This window comes from Marmota flaviventris, chromosome 6 (genome assembly GCF_047511675.1).
Source record: "Marmota flaviventris isolate mMarFla1 chromosome 6, mMarFla1.hap1, whole genome shotgun sequence".
NCBI classification, from domain to species: domain Eukaryota; kingdom Metazoa; phylum Chordata; class Mammalia; order Rodentia; family Sciuridae; genus Marmota; species Marmota flaviventris.
Genome location: NC_092503.1, coordinates 121,968,110 through 121,990,044, shown reverse-complemented (window position 1 = coordinate 121,990,044; position 21,935 = coordinate 121,968,110). Strand labels below are relative to the sequence as shown.

The following is a 21,935-nucleotide window of genomic DNA, read 5'->3' as shown; positions in this document are numbered from 1 at the left end:
ACTGCCCTCGAGCCTACTAAGTAACAATTAAAAGTTATAATAAATGTTATGAGATCTCTTTCAAAATAGCCAATTATATTTGTTATGGTTTAGATGTGGTGTTCCCCCAAAGCTCACGTGTGAAACAATACAAGAAGGTTTGGAGGAGAAATGATTGGGTTATATAGCCTTAGCCTAATCGGTGATGGGATTAACTGAAGTGGTAGGGTGTAACTGGAGGAGGTGGTAATTGGGGCGTGGTTTAGGGGTATATATTTGTATCTAGAGAGTGCAATCTCTATCTCTGCTTCCTGATCACCATGATGTTAGCTGCTTCCCCCGACTACACTCTCCAGCCATGATGTCCTGCCTCACCCTCAGCCAGAGAAATGGAGCCTTCTGTCAACCTCTGAAATAGTGAGCTCTCAAATAAACTTTTCCTCCTCTACAATTATGCTGGTTGGGTCTTTCAGTCACAACATCAAGAAAGCTGGCTAAAACAATATTCTCTTCACTGGTAGCTGTGCATTGACTGTTTTATGAATCATCCACATCTGGTTATTGAGCTTTTCATTGCTGTGACTAAAATACCTGACAAGAACAACATAGAGGAGAAAAAGTTGATTTTGGCATACAGTTTCAGAGGTTCAGTCCATGGTGGGCCAACTTCATTCTTTTGGGCCCAAAGTGAGGTAAGACATCATGACAAAAGGACATGGTAGAGGAGTGCTGATCCTTTCAAATCAGCTGGAAAGCAGAGAGAGAAAGGGGAAAGGTCTGCAAAGAAGATGAACCCTTCCTAGGCATGATCCCAGTGACCCAACTCCTCCAGCCATGTGCCACCTGCCTTCAGTTATCACCCAGTTAGTCCAAAGAGGAGGGACTGATTAGGTTACAGCTCTGACAATCCAATCATTTCCCCTCTGAACATTCTTGTATTAATACAGAAGTTGGGGGCACCTCAATCCAAACCATAACAACATCTAAGGGATGTTTTTATTTTATTGGAAAACTTGGTTGTGGTATTTTTTTAATGTGATTGACATAAGGAGACAATTAATTTTTAGGCAGCCCCACTGAATATATTGAATAATAAATGCAAAATATATGTGCTAGACTCTATAGTTATAAATATTAACCTATTAAACTTATAAAACAGCATACTTAAATCTAAGGATGACATTGCTTTAAAATTTTTTAACTCTCCTTCTTTTCCTCACCTCACTCTTCTCTAACCCTTTTCTGTCACTCCCATCCTAAAGGCCTTCTTCACCCCTTAGCCCCCACCACCCCATCATTCCCGAACTGTGGCAGTAGTTCCCTCACCTGCCACCTATGATTATTGTCCTCACCATGGTCAGCTCCCCATGAATGGGCTGCCTCAACTTGGACCCAGAATGATGGAGTCACCATCTATGGACTGAGACCTCTGAAACAGTGAGCCGCAAATAAACTTTTCCTCCTCCAAGTTGTTCTTGTCAGGCATTTTGGTCACAATGACAAAAAAGCTAATTAAAACATATCCCCAGAAAATAGAGACATTAATTTTTGTTGAATAAATAAATGAAATATGACTATAATAAAATGAAATTGTATCACACAAAAATCAAAATGAAAAATACAAAAAAAAATTAGGAAAGGTTTTATTTCATGTACCTAGTGTGTACAACAGTTCATAAAATCATTCCAAGGGAGAAAGCACTTATCTGTGCTTATCTATTGCAAAATGACCCAGTTTATTAGTCTTTTTTTTAAATTTTAAGACAGGCTCTCACTAAGTTGGTTAGGGCCTTGATAATTTGCCCAGAGGCTGGCCTCAAACTCATGATCCTCCTGCCTCAGTCTCCCAACTTACTGGGATTACAAGCATATGCCACTGTACCTGGCTGTTTATTAGTTTTTGATGACTGCATAGCAAGTTACTACAAGCCTATTGGCTTAAAAGAATACCTGTTTTTGGTTCACAGTTCCTTGATCACAAATCCAGGCATGGTGTTCACAGATTGTTCAGGGTTTCACAAAGCTGTGTTCTCATCTTGAGTTATGAAGTCCTTCTCCAAACTTATACAGAGCTTTATGCAGAATTCCATTTCTTAAAGGACTGAGGTCTCCTATCTTTGTGGGCTGCCAGGGTTGGGAAGAAATGTGCTCCCAACTCCAGCAACTACCAACATTCTTCACAACACTGATTCTCCACACCCCCATCAGCTTAAATGTCCACATTGCAAGAAATCTCTCACACCATGAGTTTATTTGCTCAGGAAGAGCCTGGTCTTTTTCAGAGCTCCCCTCATTAGGACAGTCCAACTCACCAATGGATCGATACATTCATGTATCATAGCTGAATGGACTACTGGGGTGGGTGGAAACTATAGGATGTGAGACCCAGTTGAAGTTTCAGTCCATTGTCAGCTGGCTCTTTTATTTCTGGGCCCAGGGTGAGGCAAACAGAACTTTATGGCAGAAGAAAATGGCAGAGCAAAGCTGCTTAGCTCAGGGCAGCCGGGAAGGAAGTGATGGGGTAGGGGAGAAGAGAGGGAGCGACAGACACTCAGGACCAGGGCATGCCCCCAAGCTAAGCAGCTTTGCTCTCCATGAGGTTTATTGTCCACATTCTGGAATTCACGTGTCTTACCATGACGTGCTCATCCATCCCAGACAATCTGGTGTTACAATGAAATGAACAGATTTTATATTCTAATGAAATTCAAGATGTCCAGATAGTTTCACAGTATTGTAGAGCCTAGGGGTTTCAAATAGTTCAGAGAGAAATTATTAGCACGTGCTACCATGCTTGCACCCTTCATCTCTCTGATGGTGGCTCCAATCTCCACCTTTACTACCTTTATCCCCAGCCTGCAGAGAACAGCACCCCAAACTTCCTAGCAATGCAGGTCAGAGGTTTTCATTTGCTTCCTAGAAATGCAGGTCAGTGGGCAGTGTCAGAGGTTTCCATTTTGCTTTAGCACAGTGAGATCCTTTCTCCAAAGCCAAGGGCCTAGTGTGGGGTTCATCCAATTTCAAGGGTTAATTATGCACTTGAAGAAATAATCTGGGTGTTTGCAGACCCAGGAGCCCCATGGTGAGCCAGATTTTGTTCATGTTAATTACTGGTCTGCAGGCCCCCACTGTAATGAGCAGACCTGACGTTGTGGGAGGCTGGTGTCTATATCAACTCAATCTCAATGCACAATACTCCTTAGCATTCTGCCTGTTTCTTTCCTGTCAAGTCCCATGACTAAACACTCAAGGTAACTCCAGGTGAACTGGGCTGGCACAAAAAATCACACAGAGACAGAGAAATACATTTTGGGGGGGGGGGTCCTGTGAGAGCTCCTCTGACCTTAGGGGTCTGTGGAAAGAAGAGAGCCACTGGAATTTTTTATTCTTATATAGGGAGGTTCCATGGAACATTCTATTCCAAAGGGCAAAGGCATAGGATTACAAAGGAATAGTTGAGTGTAATTCAACCCTAGTGGGTACCACCTACTCCTGGAGCCATGCCTTGATATTCGAGCTGGGCAACCCCCAAGTTACTGGGGTCTGTCACTATTGCCAGACTATTGCAGTAATTGTTCAGAGCCTCCTGCTTCAGGACTTCAAAATGTCTGCATCCAGTGCAGCTCCCGACACCTTCCCCTGGTATAGTCTCCCGGACAAATCAGTGGGGTTCCTTGGTAGAAGGACTGAGGAAATTGTCACTGTATATACTCACCATGATATTCCAGGTCCTTCTTCCTTCAGATGTGGACATCATCACATTTTCAGATATGGACAACATCACAGTTTGGAATCTGAACATTGGCTCAGATTTGGAAATTGAGAATGGAAATAATTTGTTTTTAATTGGCTCAAACACCTTCAGCCTTCTGATCTTTAACTGCTTTTTTATCACAGATACTGAGCACTGTTCTGCAGGCTGACTGTCTGTTTTGACCCTAAGGACACTACCCTTCATGGACCTTCTCCACCGCCCTCTGCAGGTGGAGTGCTTCTGGCCTCTGCTCTGTGGTTACTGTGGTGGCTTCCTCTCACTTATGCTAGTTAACTGCCACCACTTGGTCTCCAGCTCTTCAGGGCCAGGATTTCTCCTTAGGTATTAATGAGCCTAACTCTGGGATCACCTTTACTACCTTTATCCACAGCCTGCAGAGAACAGCACCCCAAACTTTTTAGCAATGCAGGTCCCTGTCACCAGCTCGTTTCTGAAGACTGTGGTAAAAGTGGGGGGCCTGCTGGGTCTCTAACAAAATATGGGTCTGATGCCTTCCCAAAATCTCTACATTCCACACCCCCACTTCCCTCAGCCTCTGTATTCCATCTGTTGAGAGTTGGACATCATTTTTTCCAGTCTTCACAGAGCTCCTGGAGCCACACAAATTACCACAACCTAAGCAGCTTTAGCCAGCACCATTTATGACCTGACAGTTATGAATTCCCAAGTCCAGTAATGGGTCTCACAGGGCTAAGGTCAAGGTGTCAGAAGGTCTGTGAAACTTACTGTAAGCTCTAGGAATAAATAAGCTTCCAAGCTCATTCAGGATGTTAGAATTCAGTTCCTTGCAGATGTAGGGCTAAGACTCCCAGTTCCTTGCTGAAAGTAATTTGGGAGCCATATTTAGCTCCTAGAGCTCTCTTTCTAGCCCTCACACATAGCCCCTAGAGCACATACCAATCCTTCTCTCACTGAAACCTCTGACATCCTCTCATTTGTTTCTGATGTCCCCTCTGCCTGCCTCTTCTGCAGCATCTCTCTGACTCCAGCCAGAGAAGGTGTCTGCTTTTAAGGATTCATGTGATTTGATGGGTCACCCAGATAATCCAGGAACATCTCCCTATTTTCAGGTCCTTAACCTTAATTATATCAGCAATGTCCCCTCTGCCATGTGATGCATCCTATTCACTGTTCTAAGGATTAGGACCTGGGCATCTTTGGGGCTCATTCTTCAGTCACCAATTCTGCTTGTGTTGAAATCCATGAGGATCAAGGAGACATTGCTGTTGGAGAGGAGACAGGGACCCAGGAGCAAAGAGCCCAGAAATAGGGGAATGAATTGGGGAATAGTAACAATGAGGGGAATGGGAGCTCTACTCTGGTGACAAGTTAGGGAATGGTAGAAATCAAAGAAGCAGGGCTGGGGATGTGGCTCAAGCGGTAATGAGCTCGCCTGGCATGCGTGGGGCGCTGGGTTCGATCCTCAGCACCACATTAAAAAAAAAAAAAAAAAGATGTTGTGTCCACCAAAAACTAAAAATAAATATTAAAAAATTCTCTCTCTCTCTCTCTCTCTCTCTCTCTCTCTCTCTCTCTCTCTCTCTCAAAAAAAAAAAAAAAGAAAGAAATCAAAGAAGCAGAAAGGTCTGAGAACCACAATGGGGAATAAGGTCTCCACCTCACCTCCTAACCCAGGAGTGCAATGTCCCAGGGGAAGCACCATGTGGAGAGATCTTGAGAGGGGCTGGGTCCTCAGGGAGACCCAGGCTTCTGTTAGATACAAGATGAAGGGACATCCTGAAAGGATGCATAATTTACTCCTGTCCTGTAAGAAGAGAGGGCACCCACCCCAGGGCTCAGGTCCTGTGGCACCTGCTGCTGGAGGTGAGACTCCTGGGAACATGTCTGACTCCAGGACAGGACTTTCTTCTGCCCTGCTGTGGGTACCAGAGGCCCAAGGAGGAGAGAGGCTATGCCCTTTGTCCTGATAGTGCCAGTGTGCATGTCCACATTGTAGGATATTAGGTGGATATTAAGACAATGTTCCCAAATAAGATGTGATCTTATTTTAAAACCTAGTGAATAGGAAAATTCTTAAAACTGAGCTTCAAAAAACAGAAATAGGGAGTAGAGGGGAAAGTTTCTCCTTGTCGTATGTAATGGGGTATTGCCAGGAAGCTAAAAAGGTGGGTAGCAGAGAGAAGATAGAAGCCTTTGGGAGAGCGTAAGGTCTCCTGAGCTTTCTTCTTCAGTCTCTGCCACATCCTGACCTGGACCTCAAGGAGTCCAGGGCTCCTCAGAATCTTCTTCATCCCCATTGACACCCAACCCCAGGGTGGAACCTCCAACCCACTCACAGCCCAGCTCTCTCCTGGGCTGCTCAGGCAAAATTTCAGAGTAATGTGACAGCGCCCCCGTGTGGCCACAACGCTGAACACAGAAATCCAGTTCGGCTTTTTCCCTCCTACAAAGGATACTTTGGGATCCCAGCACCAGGACAGAGCTCTGCACTCTGGGGCCTTCCTACACGTTGCCAGGTGCAACGTGTTTCCTAAAACATTCATATTTCCTGTTCACTGAATGAGCACAAGGCAGGAAAGGTCTCCAACCCATAACATCTGAATCCCAGGTCCAGGGTAGACCCACAAAAGTATTATTGCCCTTAGTCAACTGGATGGGAACTTAGAAGCCAAGTTCCTGTCATTTGTTCTGTCTGTTCCTGCTGGGACTTGGACCACCACATGAATCAATCCAGTGATTCGTCCATCCTGAGATCTTAGCAGGAGTCTGGGGACATTAGCTTTAAGGAATTCTCATTGTTTTAGTCAGTTTTTCCATCACCATGACCAAAAGAATTGACAATAACAATCACAAGAGGAAAAGTTTATCTGGATCTCACAGTTTCAGAGATCTCAGTTCATAGATGGCCAACTTCATTGCTCTGGGTCCAAGGTGAGGCAGAACATCCTGGCAGAGGAAAGCAGCTCAGGTTATGGCAACAGAAAGCAGAGTTCTGCTCACCAGGGACAAAATATAAACCCCAAAAGCATGCCCCCAGTGACCTACCTCCTCCAGCCACACTGTCCCTGCCTGCAGTTACTGCCCCCCCCCACCCCGGCCACCCAGTTAATCATGTCTGTATATTAATGCACTAATAGGGTTAGGGCTGTCATAACCCAAACATTAGATCTCTAAACTTTCCTGCATTGTCTCACACATGAGCCTTTTGGGAACACCTCATATCTAAACTGGAACATAAATTCATTTCATACTTTCATTTCTCTGACCTTATCCTTAACCATGAAGGGTATTGGCAAGATTGGGTCTAAACTCAAGGGATAAAGTGCATATAGAGAATTCAAGGTCCTTGAACACCAAAAAAACAAAGGATTCTCAGAAGTAGGTCTAATCTAATGAAGTATGAGCTGAAAACTGAGTCAAGTGGGTGAGTAAACACAGTTTTATATTATTATCCTCAGAAAAAAACAATAACAATAAAACAAAACAAAAAATGAACACAAAAATTTTAAAACAAATTGCTTCCACTAAAAGGATCTACCTTTTACCCTATAGTTATTTATCTTGATGAGGACTTTTGATGTGACCATCATATCAAAAATAAAATATATTCAGATTCTTTCATTCAACAAATATATATATATATATATATATATATATATATATATATATATACACACACACACACACACACACAATCTGGCAGGCAATATTGTAATTGTTCTGGGAAAATAGCTTAAAAATAACAAAAATCCATACTTCATGGGGTGTTCATTATAGTTTTAGGAGATTAGGAGACAGAATAAATTAAATGACAGTGGTGTGGTTTATCAGGTCATGATTTATGCTGTGGAGAAAAATCAAGGCAGAAAAGGTATGTAGAAGGTAATAAGTATGAGACTGGAATTTTCTAGAAGTCAGGCAACACCGAGACCAAAGACAGGAGAGAAGTGAGGGAGGATGCCTTGGGAGACCTGGGAGAAGCCCTCCAGGCAGGAAGGTCAGCAGTGCCAAGGTCATGAGAGAGGTGCATTGCTCAGACTATTTCCATGGAAAGCAACTCACTGGGGGGAAAAATCCCTTATTGGGGATTCTGAGACCAAAGTGTTCCTCATGGGCCATGTGCTTCAGACAAGAGGGAGTCTAGGATCCAGACCTGTGCTTGAACCTTGATCCAGTGCAAGGATGTTGGTTTAGCCTCAATGGCACTTCCCGGCTCCCTGGTTCCTCTTCCCAGGGGTTGCAGGTGCAAGGTTATTCTGAGTGAGAATCTGAAGGAGGCATAGAGTGCTTCCCAGTGACTGGCAGCTCTGCAGCTCTCACTTCACCTGGGATCCTGAGCTGCAGGAGTGACGCTCTCAGTGAAAACTGTCCATACACCAGCACGCTCCACTCCAGACTCACCATTCCTGTGAATTCATTCAGATAGTGGAAAGGACATTTCCTAGGCCATATTTCCTTAGATCTCCATGAATAGGGCTTCACCAAGTTAAGTATTTATTGTTTAATCTCAATCTCTCTCTGGAAGGTGTTTCAAGTAAACATTTTTTAAAGACTTTATACTTTTTCTGCCTAATAATTGTGAATGATTTTCAGTTTTTTTACACAATATCATTTTATTTACAAATCTACATAGTTAGTTCTTCTTTAAATACATCATAATTTTTTTCTTTTCTGGAGATTTGCTGCACTCCCCATTTGTTTCTCTTACCCTTCAGGTGCCAGAAACCTGAGAACCATAGCTGGTGCTGAACATCATGCTTGACTGTCTCACATCCTCAGAGTATCGAGATCTCTGCCCTGTAATGTGGATTTTTATTGTTTATTTCTAATTTCCCCACTATAATTGTGCATTATGATATAAGCCATTCAAGTCCTTTGTCCAAATAAGAAAATAAACACTCCCATAAGATGTTTCCATCTTGTCCTTCCTTCTCAAGTCCACTGGGCATAGACTCTAGGTCAGGTGCCAAGTCTCATTTCCATCCCATTTCCATTGTCTAGAATGAAGATGCTACTAGTAGCCAGGAAGGAGCTGCTTCCTCCCAGTTTGAGTGAATTGCATAAAATTCATTTTTCTTTTTCCATTACTTGCCTAGTTCTTAATTGGAGCTGGTGGCCAAATCCCACCAGCCAGGATCCAGACAGGATCCCTGGTCTCTGCTGGTAACTGAGGCATTATCCAGGGTTGAGTGAAAGCAGCGCATGGGACCTAGGAAGTGGATCTGCTCCGAAAACAAAGTTTAATATCAAATCTAGTGAAAACCACAGGGCAGAACTTATCTTAAGTGTTCCCTGAGAAATATAGTTGCTGACATGGTCAGAGGTGTGGGTCACCCTCATGCTAAGTCACTGCCTGGGCTCCCACAGGAACAACTCCTTGTTTGAAAGGGCAATGAGTAGCACCAACTCACATTTCATCAAATTCCTCAGCAATTCACAAATCCTGATGGAAATAATCTTTATCAATTAGAGAACAGAATAGGGGTTTAAATCCATGCTCAATCTCTGGAAAGATCCATAAAAAAAACGATAAAAAGCAGTTCCTTAGGAGATGGCAATAGGGTAACTGGGGAGAAGAGGAGAAGAAGCCATTTACTTTTCACTTGTGAAATTTACAGATGAGGGTCAGAGATCTGTATGTAATTAGGGGGATTCAAGGGTTTTTATTATTTATTTTACAGTACTGGGGATTGAATTCAGGAGCACTCTTCCACTGAGCTACATCCCACCTTTTTTATTTTTATTTTGAGACAAGTTCTCACTAAGTTGCATAGGCTGGCCCAGAATTTGCAATCATCCTGCCTCTGCCTCCTGAGGCAATGGAACTATGGGCATGTGACACCACACCCACCTGAGACCCAAAGTTTTTGCAGACTGATGCTTATATAACTTGGAAATCTTCTTTAAGAAAGAAAAGAATCCAAAAATATAAATATAGTATTACACACAAAAGCAAAAGATGGTTAAGAAGGCCCTAAGCAAGTGAGAGCTCCTGAGCAAGTGGAGGGGCCCTGAGCAAGTGGAGGGCCCTGAGCTTCATCCTCCTCAGTCTCAGGGTCATCTCACTTCAGGCCTCAACACAATCTGAAAGCTTCCAGAGAGTTCACACAGTTGAAGCAAGAGGCAGAGGAGCCATGACTACTGGTGGGGGCTGGTGTCTGTGAATCCTTCAATTCCTGGTCTCCAGTTTCTCATGTCTCAGGCAATGGGTACATTCTATTTAGAGGCTCTGATCCCTTCCATGGATGTGTATGACTTCCACAATCTGAGGCCACCAACTTCGCACAATACCTGCCCCAATCAAAACTCACTGATCTGTATCCCACATCACCGTGCCTCAGCTTGGGAAAAGGGGTAAATAGGACCCCTGAAAACCAAGGATCTCGAATCTTGTCATACTTTCAGAGAATGGAAAAAATGTCCTGGCAACAGGGACCTTCCAGGTGTTTCTGCTGACCCTTCAGCTAATGCTAGTCCTCTTTCCTGCAACTGATCTCAATGGAGTACTTAAAATTCCCCACCACCACCACCACACACACACATACTCCTGGAGTGACCAAACCAAGTTTTGAGGAGGAAAATGAGGAGTTTGGAGATATCTAAAGGCATCTTGTCCCTATAATTTCATTTCAAATGTATTTTTATTGAAGCTTTGATTTGAAATTAAAGCCAGTATCTCTGATGCTTTCACAAATGTGAGAAACATGATGCCTCCACCTGTCATAGTTACCTGGATCCTTTTTTTTTTTTTAATTTCTAGAATGCAAGAGGGGTTTTGTTAGAGCTTCTAAAACTCTCACTGATGCACAGCATCAAAACTACTGATCTCACAGAGACCTCCAACACGACAGCCCAAACCCAAGGAAGCAAAGACCAGTACTCACCAAGCAGAGGTGCACCTGCATCTGGCCATCTGAACCTCACAGGGTAAGAGAAAGCTTCTCACTTTGTCTGCCATGTCCCTTAGAAGCCCCATGACTTTAACAGAGCAAGGCCCACACATAGAAATGCAACTCAACAGATGGTTTGCTGGTTGCAAACACATGCAATTAAAACGCTTCTGCTTTCCCAGAGTCAGTGCCTTTTTATCTGAATCCCTTAAGCAATTCTCCTCTTCCCAGGGATGCTGAGGGCAGAAGACATTGGACATCAGAGGCTGAGAAATGCCCAGCAGAGCTAGACACTGGCACTGTGTGGTGACAGGATGGCATGGATGGACAGATGGTCATAAAATTCAGTTCCTTTAAGTAAACACAGATATCTAGATCCTTATTTTGAAATCTACTAAGGACACGTGAAGCACACACACAAATGGAGAGAAGAGTACAGGGAAGTCCCATTCCCTGCACTCAGCCATAGCCATGAAGCTCTCCAGTCTTGATGCACCTCCTTCCCTACCCAGAACCACACTGGGTCTTTTTGAAAAAATCCCAAACAGGATATTATTTCATCTGTTGATAATTATTTTTGAGGATGCCAGTGCTGCTTTCTTCTAAAGAGAAAGCGCAGCTCTGGTGTATGTTTTTTGTTGACTGTTCAGCACCTCTCAGACTCTCCTAACAGCCCCAGCTCAGGCTCAGAAGTCCCTGTGGAAGGAAAGCTATTTCACATTCTTCTGGCTGTTTTCAGGGCAATTTTGTCCACTCTAAATTGTGCTCTCACTCTTGCAAAGAAACCCCAGCTCAGATGAAAAAATTGTCAATGGTGATCATTTGTACCTCCAAATCCTCCCTTTTCCCCCAGTGATTCTGACTTCCCCTTTGAAGAAGGGGAGGAAAATGGGGACCAGAAAATCGAATGGCTAGTGCGCCATCTGCAGGCTATTTGCTTGAATAACAGGAAAGACCAACATGACGACGGAATAGTGTGTTTCCTTCAGGTAATTTCCCCTGGAGCAGTCAGAGCAACAGGAAACAGGACACTAGCAGAGGTCTGGTCACATGTCCACTTCTCCACTTTCCTTCATTTGTCATCATCGTTTTGTTGACACTTCATCCCCAGAGCACCTGTGATGGCCAGGCCTCCAGTTTAGTCACTTCCCTCCCAGATGTGGGTTTTCCATTCTCTTTGTCAGAAACACTACCTGCTCTTGGCTTATCTCTAAGACTTCAGGCTTCTTCTGGAGAAAGCTGCTGACAGAGGCTGCTGGGTGGACAGAGCCCATCTTTAGTGCAAGAAGCAGAAACACTTGCTCAGTATTGTAGATAGAACTACACTACAAAGAAAGTACTAAAGAAATATCTCAGGTTGAAAGAAATCATACCAGATGGAGACCTGAACCAACAGATAGGAAAAATAACATGAGAATTGTTAAGTCTATTGGGGAAAAAATATTCTTTTTATCTTAGTTTCTTTAAAATGCAAATGAACAATATTAACCATTTTGCCCTAATTGACCACTACAGAACACCTCAACTATATGTCACTTTATATTTCTTTTTAACAGATACATAAAAATTAGACATATTTATGGGGTGCCATATGATGTTTCTATGCATAATGTGTATATACATATACATTATGTAATGTTTATATCAGGTTAAACATTTCCTCATCAATTTTTTTTTTCTTTTTGATGGTACTGAGGACTGAACCCAGGAGCACTTTACCACTGAAGTACATTCCCAGCACCAACCTTTTTTTTTTTTTCACCTGAGACAAGATCTCATTAAATTCCAGAGGCTGGCCTCAAACTCATGATCCTCCTACCTCAGTCTCCTGAATGACATGTACCATCTTGTCTAGCTTAAAAAGACTCTCAGGGAATTTTCTTTTTTTTTTTTTTTTTTTTTTCCCTCAGTGCCTCATACACTCTACCAGTGAACTAAATCCCTGCACTCATTTCTTTTATAGTGAAAACATTCAAAATCTTTCTTCTGGTTTAAAAAATATACAATAAAGCCAAGCATGGTGATACTGAGGCAGGAGGATCACAAGTTTGAGGCCAGCCTCAGCAACTTAGTGAGATCCTGCCTCAAAATAAAAGATAAAAAGGACTGGGGATGTAGCTCAGGGTAAAGGTCCCTGGTTTAATCCCCAATACCAAGAAAAAGTATTTTTTCACTGCTATGACCAAGAGACCTGACAAGAACAATTTTAGAGAAGGAAAAGTTTATTTGGCACTTACAGTTTTAGAGGTCACAGTCCATAGATACGCAGCTCCACTGCTCTGAGCCCAAGATAAGGCAGAATAGCATGGCAAATGAGTGTGGAGGAGGACATGGATCCAAAAAGCAGAGAGAAAGAGTTCCCCTCATCAGAGGAAAAATATAAACCCCAAAGACACACTCCTAGGGGCCCACCTCCTCCAGCCACACCCTATCTCCCTACGGTTACTTACCATCCAATTAATCCCTATCAGGGAATGAATGCCTGCATTAGGTTAAGAGTCTCATAACCCAATCATTTTACCTCTAAACTTTCTTGCATTGACTCACACATGAGCTTTTGGTGGACACCTAATATCTAAACCTATGTAAAATAAATTATATTGTTAAATCTATTGGGGAAGAAAACAATAAATTTCAAAAGTCTTAAATACCTATTTTGAAATACCTATTTTGCCATATGTATGTCTTCTTTTGGGAACTATACTAATTTTTAAAGTGCCTAAGTATATTCACTAAAATGAGTCAACAATAAATTTCAAAAGTCTGAAGTCGTACATAGTATGTTTGAGGACAAAACAGATTTTATTGGAAATCAAAATCAACTTATCTAGAGGGAGAAAATAAATATTTGAAAATTCAAAAGCACCTTTCAAAATAACCTGAATCAAAGAAGAAAACTTAAGAGAAATTAGAAAATATTTTGAACTGAATTATAATGAAAACATACCACTGAAGATTATGTAATACTATTTTAAGATTTTTTTATAAAGATACATTAATCAAATAGAATATGGTACTGGCAAAAGGGTATAGAACAGAATGGAGAGGTGAAAGAGAGCTACATAATGTGTAGTTGTAGTTGTTCTTGTCAGGTATTTTTGCAAATCTGACTAACATAAAAACCAAGACTTCCTCAAGGCCACACAGCATCCCTCCTGAAAATTGAGAAAACTCCAAATGTACATATTTAATTGCGAAGTGTGAGTGAGTGTGTGTGTGTGTGTGTGTGTGTTATTGTTTTTAAGTCATGAACATCAAGACAGAGAAATCATCCCTAACTTGTGATTGTTCTAAGCCATTATTTAAACAAATTCACTGGCCTTATTCACTTGTGAGAAAAAAAAAAAAGTGGCATTTTTGGTCAGTTAGTCTGCCGAGGGATTCTTCCTTTCTTACTGGATTGAATTTGTAAATTGATTCGTATGCAGTTTTCATCATGAGTAAACTAATTATAACATAAAGATTTAGAAATTCTTACTGTACCTTTAAAAAAACACACACAAGTTTCCACATCCACATTAAGACACCGCAGAGGGCTGGGGATGTGGCTCAAGCGGTAGTGCGCTCGCCTGGCATGCTCGCGGCGCTGGGTTCGATCCTCAGCACCACATACAAATAAAGATGTTGTGTCCGCCGAAAACTAATAAATAAATAAATAAAATAAAGGTTCATCAACATCTAAAACATATTTAAAAAAAAAAAAGACACCGCAGAGCCACCAAAGCACTGAAGACTCCATGAGACCAGAGTTCAGAGAGGGAAATGCTAGGTATGTGATGTCAGTATTTGGTAACACTCTGCTTCAAAGTATTTGTCAAAGTCAGAGTGGTAACTAGGAGTCCAAGAAGTATAGTAGGGCTTTTGGCAGACTGCACTAGTGGAGAGATTTAAAAATAGAGAACAGAATATTTACAGAATGAAAATGAACAAACTATTGCAATACACAAAATACAGACGATCTCACTAAAAATACATACATATATACATTTCATCAATACCACTTAGACACAAAAAAAGCAGATGCTATATGATTCCATATGCATAAATTCCAAAAACTGAACTAACTAATTCATAGCATTGTAAGGCGTGAAAGCAGTTACTTCAGTGTCCTTATTTATTTAGAGAGTATCTTGTTGTTGTTTTTGTTTGGGGGGGGATTGTTTGTTTTTTTTATCGCACGTACCATAGGTTTTTGCTTTGTAGCTAGCTATGAGCTTACAAAAAAATTAGATTTAGAGCAAGTTATTTTATTTATTTTGGACTTAATAATTCATTATGATTTATAAGTGTTATTATGAAAGTGTAACTTCATGAAACAACGCAGAAATAAGTATACAAAAGTCTGAAAAACAAAACATAGCTTAAACATGGTAAGTAGATAGATTATCTGAAGTTCTGGATTTTTCAGTCACTTTATTATTATGCAATGGCTTCTAAGTAATACTTAACTTCAGCTGGAATAAGCCCCCTAAATCCAGTTTCATTGTAGATCTCAACTTCTATAATATCTTCTGTAATTTTCCCTTCAAAGCTTTCCTTTGGGGTTCAGAGGCCTCAACAGCATCTTCAAGCTCCAGATGTTTATTAAAGCTTTTTTCAAGGAAAGGTTTCCCATTCACATAGTTATTTTTCATTGCTTCAGCCTTTGAGGCAAAGTAAACTCCAGATGGAAATGCCAGAAATGAATATGGTCCTCCCTCATTCCATCCACAAATAAGGAAACTCCAAGTGGAAGAACACCACTTGCTGCTGGTGCATGGATTTTTGCATCTTGTACCCAGGATACCTGTGGGGGATGTGAAAGGGTCGTGACCTCCAACCCGGACCTGGGGTCATTCACCGCCCTTGCTCTGATTACAGTAGCAAAGTAGGGTCCAAAAAATTCAGTTAGTAAATTTGTGTGTGACCCCTGGCATTCCTCATCTTCTCTTCTCAATACTCTGACCCCTCCTGTTCCACCCACGGCACCCACGACTCCATCTTCAGTTATCCTCAAGTATGCCCCTTCCATAGTCTTCCAGCTTATTCCACAGTCGAAAATCACTGATGTCCTCCTTGACTCCTTTCTCACATTCCAGATTCGGTCCATTAGGAAATGCTGAAAAGTCCATCTTCAAAATAGATCCAGGATCTGATCACTCTCACCATTTTCATTGCTCACATCTCTGCTGAGGGGACCCACGTCTGCATCCAAAACAGAACACTAGTAGTCCCCTGCAGTTTTGCTGCAACCTAGTTATGCAACCTCAAGATTCTCTTCTCAGCAGAGAAACCACAGTTCCTATTACAACACATTTCTGTTACAAAACAAATCACATGGTGGTCCTCTTCTGCTCAAACTGACTTCCAACTCCCTATTACTCAGAGAAAAAGTACAAAATCTTCCAGCATCCTCCAGGACTCATGATCTGGTTAAACCACCATCCAAATCTCAGTGACTGCTTCAGACACTCCACTTCCTTATTCTTCCCAGAACATGTAGATACACTCCTGCCCCAGTGCACTTGCCCTAAAGTTTCTCCTGCCTGGAAAAAAATTGTTCTGGACACCCTCAAGGAATGATTCCTCGTATTCTTCAAAGCTTCAAAGATCTCCTTCCCAGTGATTTCCATGCTGACCATCTTAGTAAAACAGTCATCTTCCTTGTCCCCACACACTGGGATCACCTTTCCCATAATACTTTCCACCTTCTAACATCAACATTTTCCTTACTCTGCCTAGAGTGTATCCTCTGCCTCTTCCCATTATGACACATGCTGTACAAGGTAGGCAATTTTTCTATTTCTCCTTCAATAAGGTTCCCACATGCAAAAAAAAAAATAGCGTGTCACATATCCAGTACACAACAAATATCAGCTGAATGAATGATCACTGTAAAGCACCTCTGTCTTCTAACACACTATGTTTTTTAATGGAGCCTCAGGTCAAGTGCTGCTCAGTGGCTACTGCAGCACAAGGTCCTCTAACACTGAGGTCAGGGCTGTCTGGTCTTTTGTTACAGTGCTATTGTCTCTCTCACACACACACACACAAGGCCACCTGCACTTCACAGCATACAAGTACATTTCTCCCTTCAGAAATGACAATTCTTGGCTCATAGGTCCTATTTTACAAATAAATATAAATTAAGGCTGGGCATGGTGGCACACACCTGTTATCCTAGCAGCTTGGGAGGCTGAAGCAGGAGGAACATGAGTTCGAAGCCAACCTCAGCAACTTAGTGAGGCCCTAAGCAACTCAGCAAGACCCTGTCTCTAATTTAAATATAAAAAATGAGCTGGGGATGTGGCTTAGTGGTTAAGTACCCCTGGGTTCAAATCCCTGGTACCAAAAAAAATTAAATTAGGCTCTGAATTATAAATACTTGAATTTACATTGGAGCCAGTGCTAGAATTACTAGAGCTAATGACAGGGAGAGAGGTAGACAAGCAGAGCAGAAAATGAATATCAGCAGGAATTTGTCTAAAATAGGAACTATGAGATCCCTCCTCTCAGCTAATCCTAGAATTAGAAATCAGACTTTAAAAGATTGGATAAATGGGCTGGGTTGTGACTCAGATGTAGAGCTCTCCCCTAGCATGCGTGAAACACTGGGTTCGATCCTCAGCACCACATAAAAATAAAATAAAGGTATTGTGTCCACCTACAACTAAAAAATAAATATTAAAAAAATATTGGATAAAGAAGGACAATCCAGGAAAAGGCCATGGAAGGAGGACAGGAGCTTATGAGTCTGAAAATCCATCTCTTGATACCACAGATACTGTGTGCATGGGCCTTGTGAAGACAATGACAGGAAAAACACCTCTTGCTGTTGCCACATCAGGTGCCACAGAGGAGAATGAGACCAGAACTCATTGGCAAGAAAAATAACAGGCATAATCCTCTTTAGAAAGTAAGACAGAGAATAAACACAAAAGATGTAGGATGAAGGTCACACCCAGATCTGGGCCTAGATGGATCTGGTCACAGGTCAAGAGACAGGTCTAGGAGACAAGACAAAGCTCTGGTAATATCAGTCCCCATGATCACAGGTCCTGGTGGGACAAGGTTCTACTGGAGGAACATAGACAAGGGAGTAAGGAAGACAACCCAGCTGAGGAGTAACCATGTCAAAGCCCAGCATGGACTGAGCACCAACGAGCCATAGCCCCATCCACACTGGCTTCCTCACAGCCCTCTCCTGTCCCCATCGGTTCTCAGTGCTTCCATTTATTTCCTCCCTCAAATTTTAGGAATCTTCTCTGTTAATTAACCACTCAATTGTTTGGGTCGAGATTTTGAAAAAAAAAAATTTATGTTCAGATTATTATTTTCAGGATGGAAGTTGTAGTTCAGTGCACCTTGATGTTGAACCTAGGATGGAGTTGTCCCAGCTGTACCTCTGCTGGTACAGGAAAGGTGATTGGGGAAGAGACAAGGTGGGGACAAGAGTCCTGGAGAGCAGGGTTGGGCTGGTCACTTCACCTCTTCTCATTATGCTCATAGAAACATAGACACATTCAGAAGTCATCTGCAGAGGTGGATGTGATAGTGCACAGCTGTAATCTCAGCTACTTAGGAGGCTGAGGCTGGAAGATTGCAAATTCAAGGCCAGCCTCAGTAACTTAGCAAGGCCCTAAAAAACTTGGTGAGACTCCAAAGTAAAATATAAAAAGGACTGGGGATGTAACTCAGTGGTAAAGTGCCCCTGGGTTCAATTCCCAGTCCAAAAAAAAAAAACACAGAAACCAGTTGCAGAAAGAGAAGAGAATCCCTGTGTTCTTGGAATCACAAAGGGGAGACTTGAACAAATCTTGTGTTGCTCCATCCAACACAAGGCCGTTGTTTCATGCTTCAGAACAAAAGTACCATGAACAAATTCAGGGCAGTTCCTACCAGTGATAATGTTCTGAACAACCTATAGGTCACTCATAAGATCCAGAGAGTACCTGTAACCTAGTCCAATCTCCTGTGCCCCAACCCCTCTCCTACTTATTAAGGCCCTCTAGGTCTCACCTTTACAGGCCTAGAGAAACATCAGAGCACTGGGCGCTGTCATTACTTAGGGCAGAAAAACATGATATACTCAGAGCCCAGAAGGGTGAGTTCCCCCATGGGCTCCTATACACACTATCCCAAAGGTTCCAGAGACAACATTCTTCCCCAATACTTACTTGGAGCCTAGATAACTTCTCTTCTATCTGTGAGAGAAAAAAAATAAAAACAACAACCTGTGAGGAGCCAAGGAGAAGGCAGGGCCATGAGGGCCCAGAGGAACGCCCTAGTCTTAGACCTCAGGGAAGTTTCTAGATTGCGACCACAGACTCAGGGAAACATAAGAAAAGGAGATATTCAGGAACTTAATCAACTGCCATCCTGGAGGTCTGTCCTCAGCAGTGACTTTCCCTGTGACCTCTGACTTCTGGGAATCAGGTGTCTTCATCATCACCATCATAAAGGTAATAAATTTGTGCTGAATTTTCCTTGTGCTATACAATAGAGCATCAGCAAGTGCCTGTGGATGGTGCTTCCCATTAATGAGGCAGAGTTCACTTCTACCAGGGGCCTGGAACAAGAATACTCAGATCCCTCCATTTCCCTACCTGCATTCCTTCTCTGCATCATAACAGCCACCACAGCTCCAGTGACCACAGCTACAAGGAGAACCAGGCCAACAACAATTCCCATGACAGGGATGGTGGACTGAGAAGGTGGCTCTGGGAAGAGAAGGGGAAGTAGGTGAGGGACCCTGACCCCCAGCTCTCAGCCCTGACCCTCCAGAAGAGCTCCCGCTTTCCCTGCCAACAGGCTCTGTACTTTCATCCCCTCCTTACCCCATCTCAGAGTGAGGGGCTCAGGCAGCCCCTCATGGTGCACATGGCATGTTTATCTCTGCTCCTCTCCAGCAGGCACCACCACAGCTGCCCACTTCTGGAAGTTTCCATCCCCTGCAGGCCTCGTCTCCACAAGTTCCATCTCCTGAGTCTGGTCCTCCCCATCCCGCTGCCAGATCAGAGTGATCTCCTTAGGGTAGAAGCCAAGAGCCCAGCACCTCAAGGTGATGTCTCCTTCAGGGCTGGGGTGGTAGGTCACTCGTGTCTTTGGGGGGGTCTAGTGGAAAAGTTGGAAAATTCAGCCACCTTGCATTATTCCTGGTACACTGAAGCAGCACTCATGAGACCATCAGAGAATAGACAGGACACTGAGGGTGGAGGAGATTGCAAAACACCTAGAGGCATCTGGGATAACTTATTTCTTGGAAGGTCTAGAATCAGAGTAAGCCAGCCCAGGTTAGGAGGCTTGAGGTCTTTGAAGGGGAGAAAAGGGATTTCTGTTTCTGACTGGAGGCCAAGAAACTCAAAATATCTGGAGTCTGATAAGCAAAGGCTTTAAACGTGGGGCAAAGAACAAGATGTGGGAGAGAGGAGTTCCCAATCAGCTGCTAAAGTCATGGGGAAGTGCTGGCGGACTCTGTGGTGCACAACTATTACTCAGAGGCTGAGGTAGGAGGATTGTAAGTTCAGTTCAAGGGCAGCCTGAACAATTTAGAGAGATCCTGTCTCAAATGTGAAAAAAGAAAAAAAAAAAAAGTGAGGTGGGTGGCTCAGTCGTAAAGCCCTTGCCTAGCTGGCAGTGAATCTTTGGGTTCAATCCCCAGTACAGGAAGGAAGGAAGGAAAGAAGGAAGGAAGGGCGGGCTCGTGGGTTATTTCCGGGACCTTCTCTCTCACTCCCTGGTGTTGGATCTGAAAATTCGATCTCCCCCTTTCCCTCCAGATGCCAGAGAGCTGCAGAATTCTAACCAGAATCCCGTTTTCCTCCCCTCCTCAAAAGACGCCAGCAGCAGTAGGAGGGCAGAGGGGAGATATCCAAGAACCTCATATACTTGAGCGCTGCAGCATCTCCTTCCCCTTCTCCAGGTATCTGTGGAGCCACTCCACGCACGGGCCCTCCAGGTAGGCCCTGTAAAATTCCGTGTCCCACTTGTGCAGTGTGATCCGAGCCGCCGCATCCACCGCGGTCCAGGAGTGCAGGTCCTCGTTGAGAGCGAGGTAATCTACGCCGTCATACGCTGCCTGACGGTACCCGCGGAGGAGGCGTCCATCGGGCCCCACTTCACAGCCCAGGGTCCACTGGAGTGTATGAGATCCTGGCCCCGTCCTCGTGGTCAGCCACCGCCCCCAGCCAGCCCCCACCCTCACCAATCCAAGGGGATTTCTACCAAGATTGAAAATGGAACCGGGTTAACGGCCCGCAGCAGTTTTTTCCCAGGTGGAGGGTCTTCGCGAGTCTCCAAGACTGGGAATGAACCTTGGACTTGGGGACCAGGGACAACTCGGGCCAGTCGATGGTGGTGGGGGTAGTGATTTCCTACCCGGACCCGGAGTCACTCACCGCCCTCGCTCTGGTTGTGGTAGCCGAACAGGTTGCGCAGGTTTCCTAGGTCGATCTGTGCCGAGTTTTTGCAGACCCGTGTCTGATCTTCCCAATCCTCAGGCCCCACCTGATCCATCCACTGCGCCCGCGGCTCCATCCTTGGATTGGCGGAGTAGCTGTCGAAGAGCACGAACTGCGTGTTGTCCACGTAGCCGACGGTCATGTACTGGTACTCTCTGCGGCCCGGCCAGGTCATGGCGATATCGAAATATCTCAAAGAGTGGGAGCCTGAAGGGTAGGTGCGACCAGGATCCCAGTTGGATGAGACCCGGTGGAAAGGAGGAGGGGCAGGTGCTGGTGAAACCGAACAGGCGCTGCGGGATGCAGAACTCGAGAGGGGAGTGACCAGGAGGGAGACGAAGTAGTGGGGTCTGGGCTGTGAACTACCAAGGAAGAGTAGTTAGGGTAGGAGTTGGGGATTAAAGATCGGTGGCAGCGGGTCGCGATCTCCTCCTGTCCAGCGCTTCCTCCGGGCGGTCCCTCCGGAATCCGCACTCACCTTCCCAGGTCTCGGTCAGGGCCAGGACCCCCAAGAGCACCAAGAACAGGGTTCGGCGCGCCATGATCCTATTCTCAGATTTGGGGAGACCTCCAGTCCCAGCCTGTCTCTGAGGACTTTATAACCCGGAACCGCGGCGACGATGACTGGCTTCCCTAGGAACCCAACACGCAATGGGATTGAGAACTTCGGTCGCGTCACAAATATCCAGGCAGAAACACCCGAGTCGGGCTGGGAAGTGGAGGAGCGAAACGTCAGGACAAAGAGGAATCCCCAAAACTCGACTTTAGCACCATAGACCTTCAAACACCAGGCTTGGGCCTGAGACCTTGAAATCCACGAACTGAGATCTGGAACTTTATCCTGACAATAGCTCTCTGTCACATCATCTCTCTGAATCCAGGGTGTGAGAA

General features: G+C 43.9%; 1 pseudogene; it reads right to left on the bottom strand.

Moving 5' to 3' along the window:
- Positions 1 to 14,831: 14,831 nt before the first annotated feature.
- On the bottom strand, positions 14,832 to 21,719 carry LOC114080352 (HLA class I histocompatibility antigen, alpha chain G-like; annotated as a pseudogene).
- Between the last annotated feature and the right edge of the window lie 216 nt (positions 21,720 to 21,935).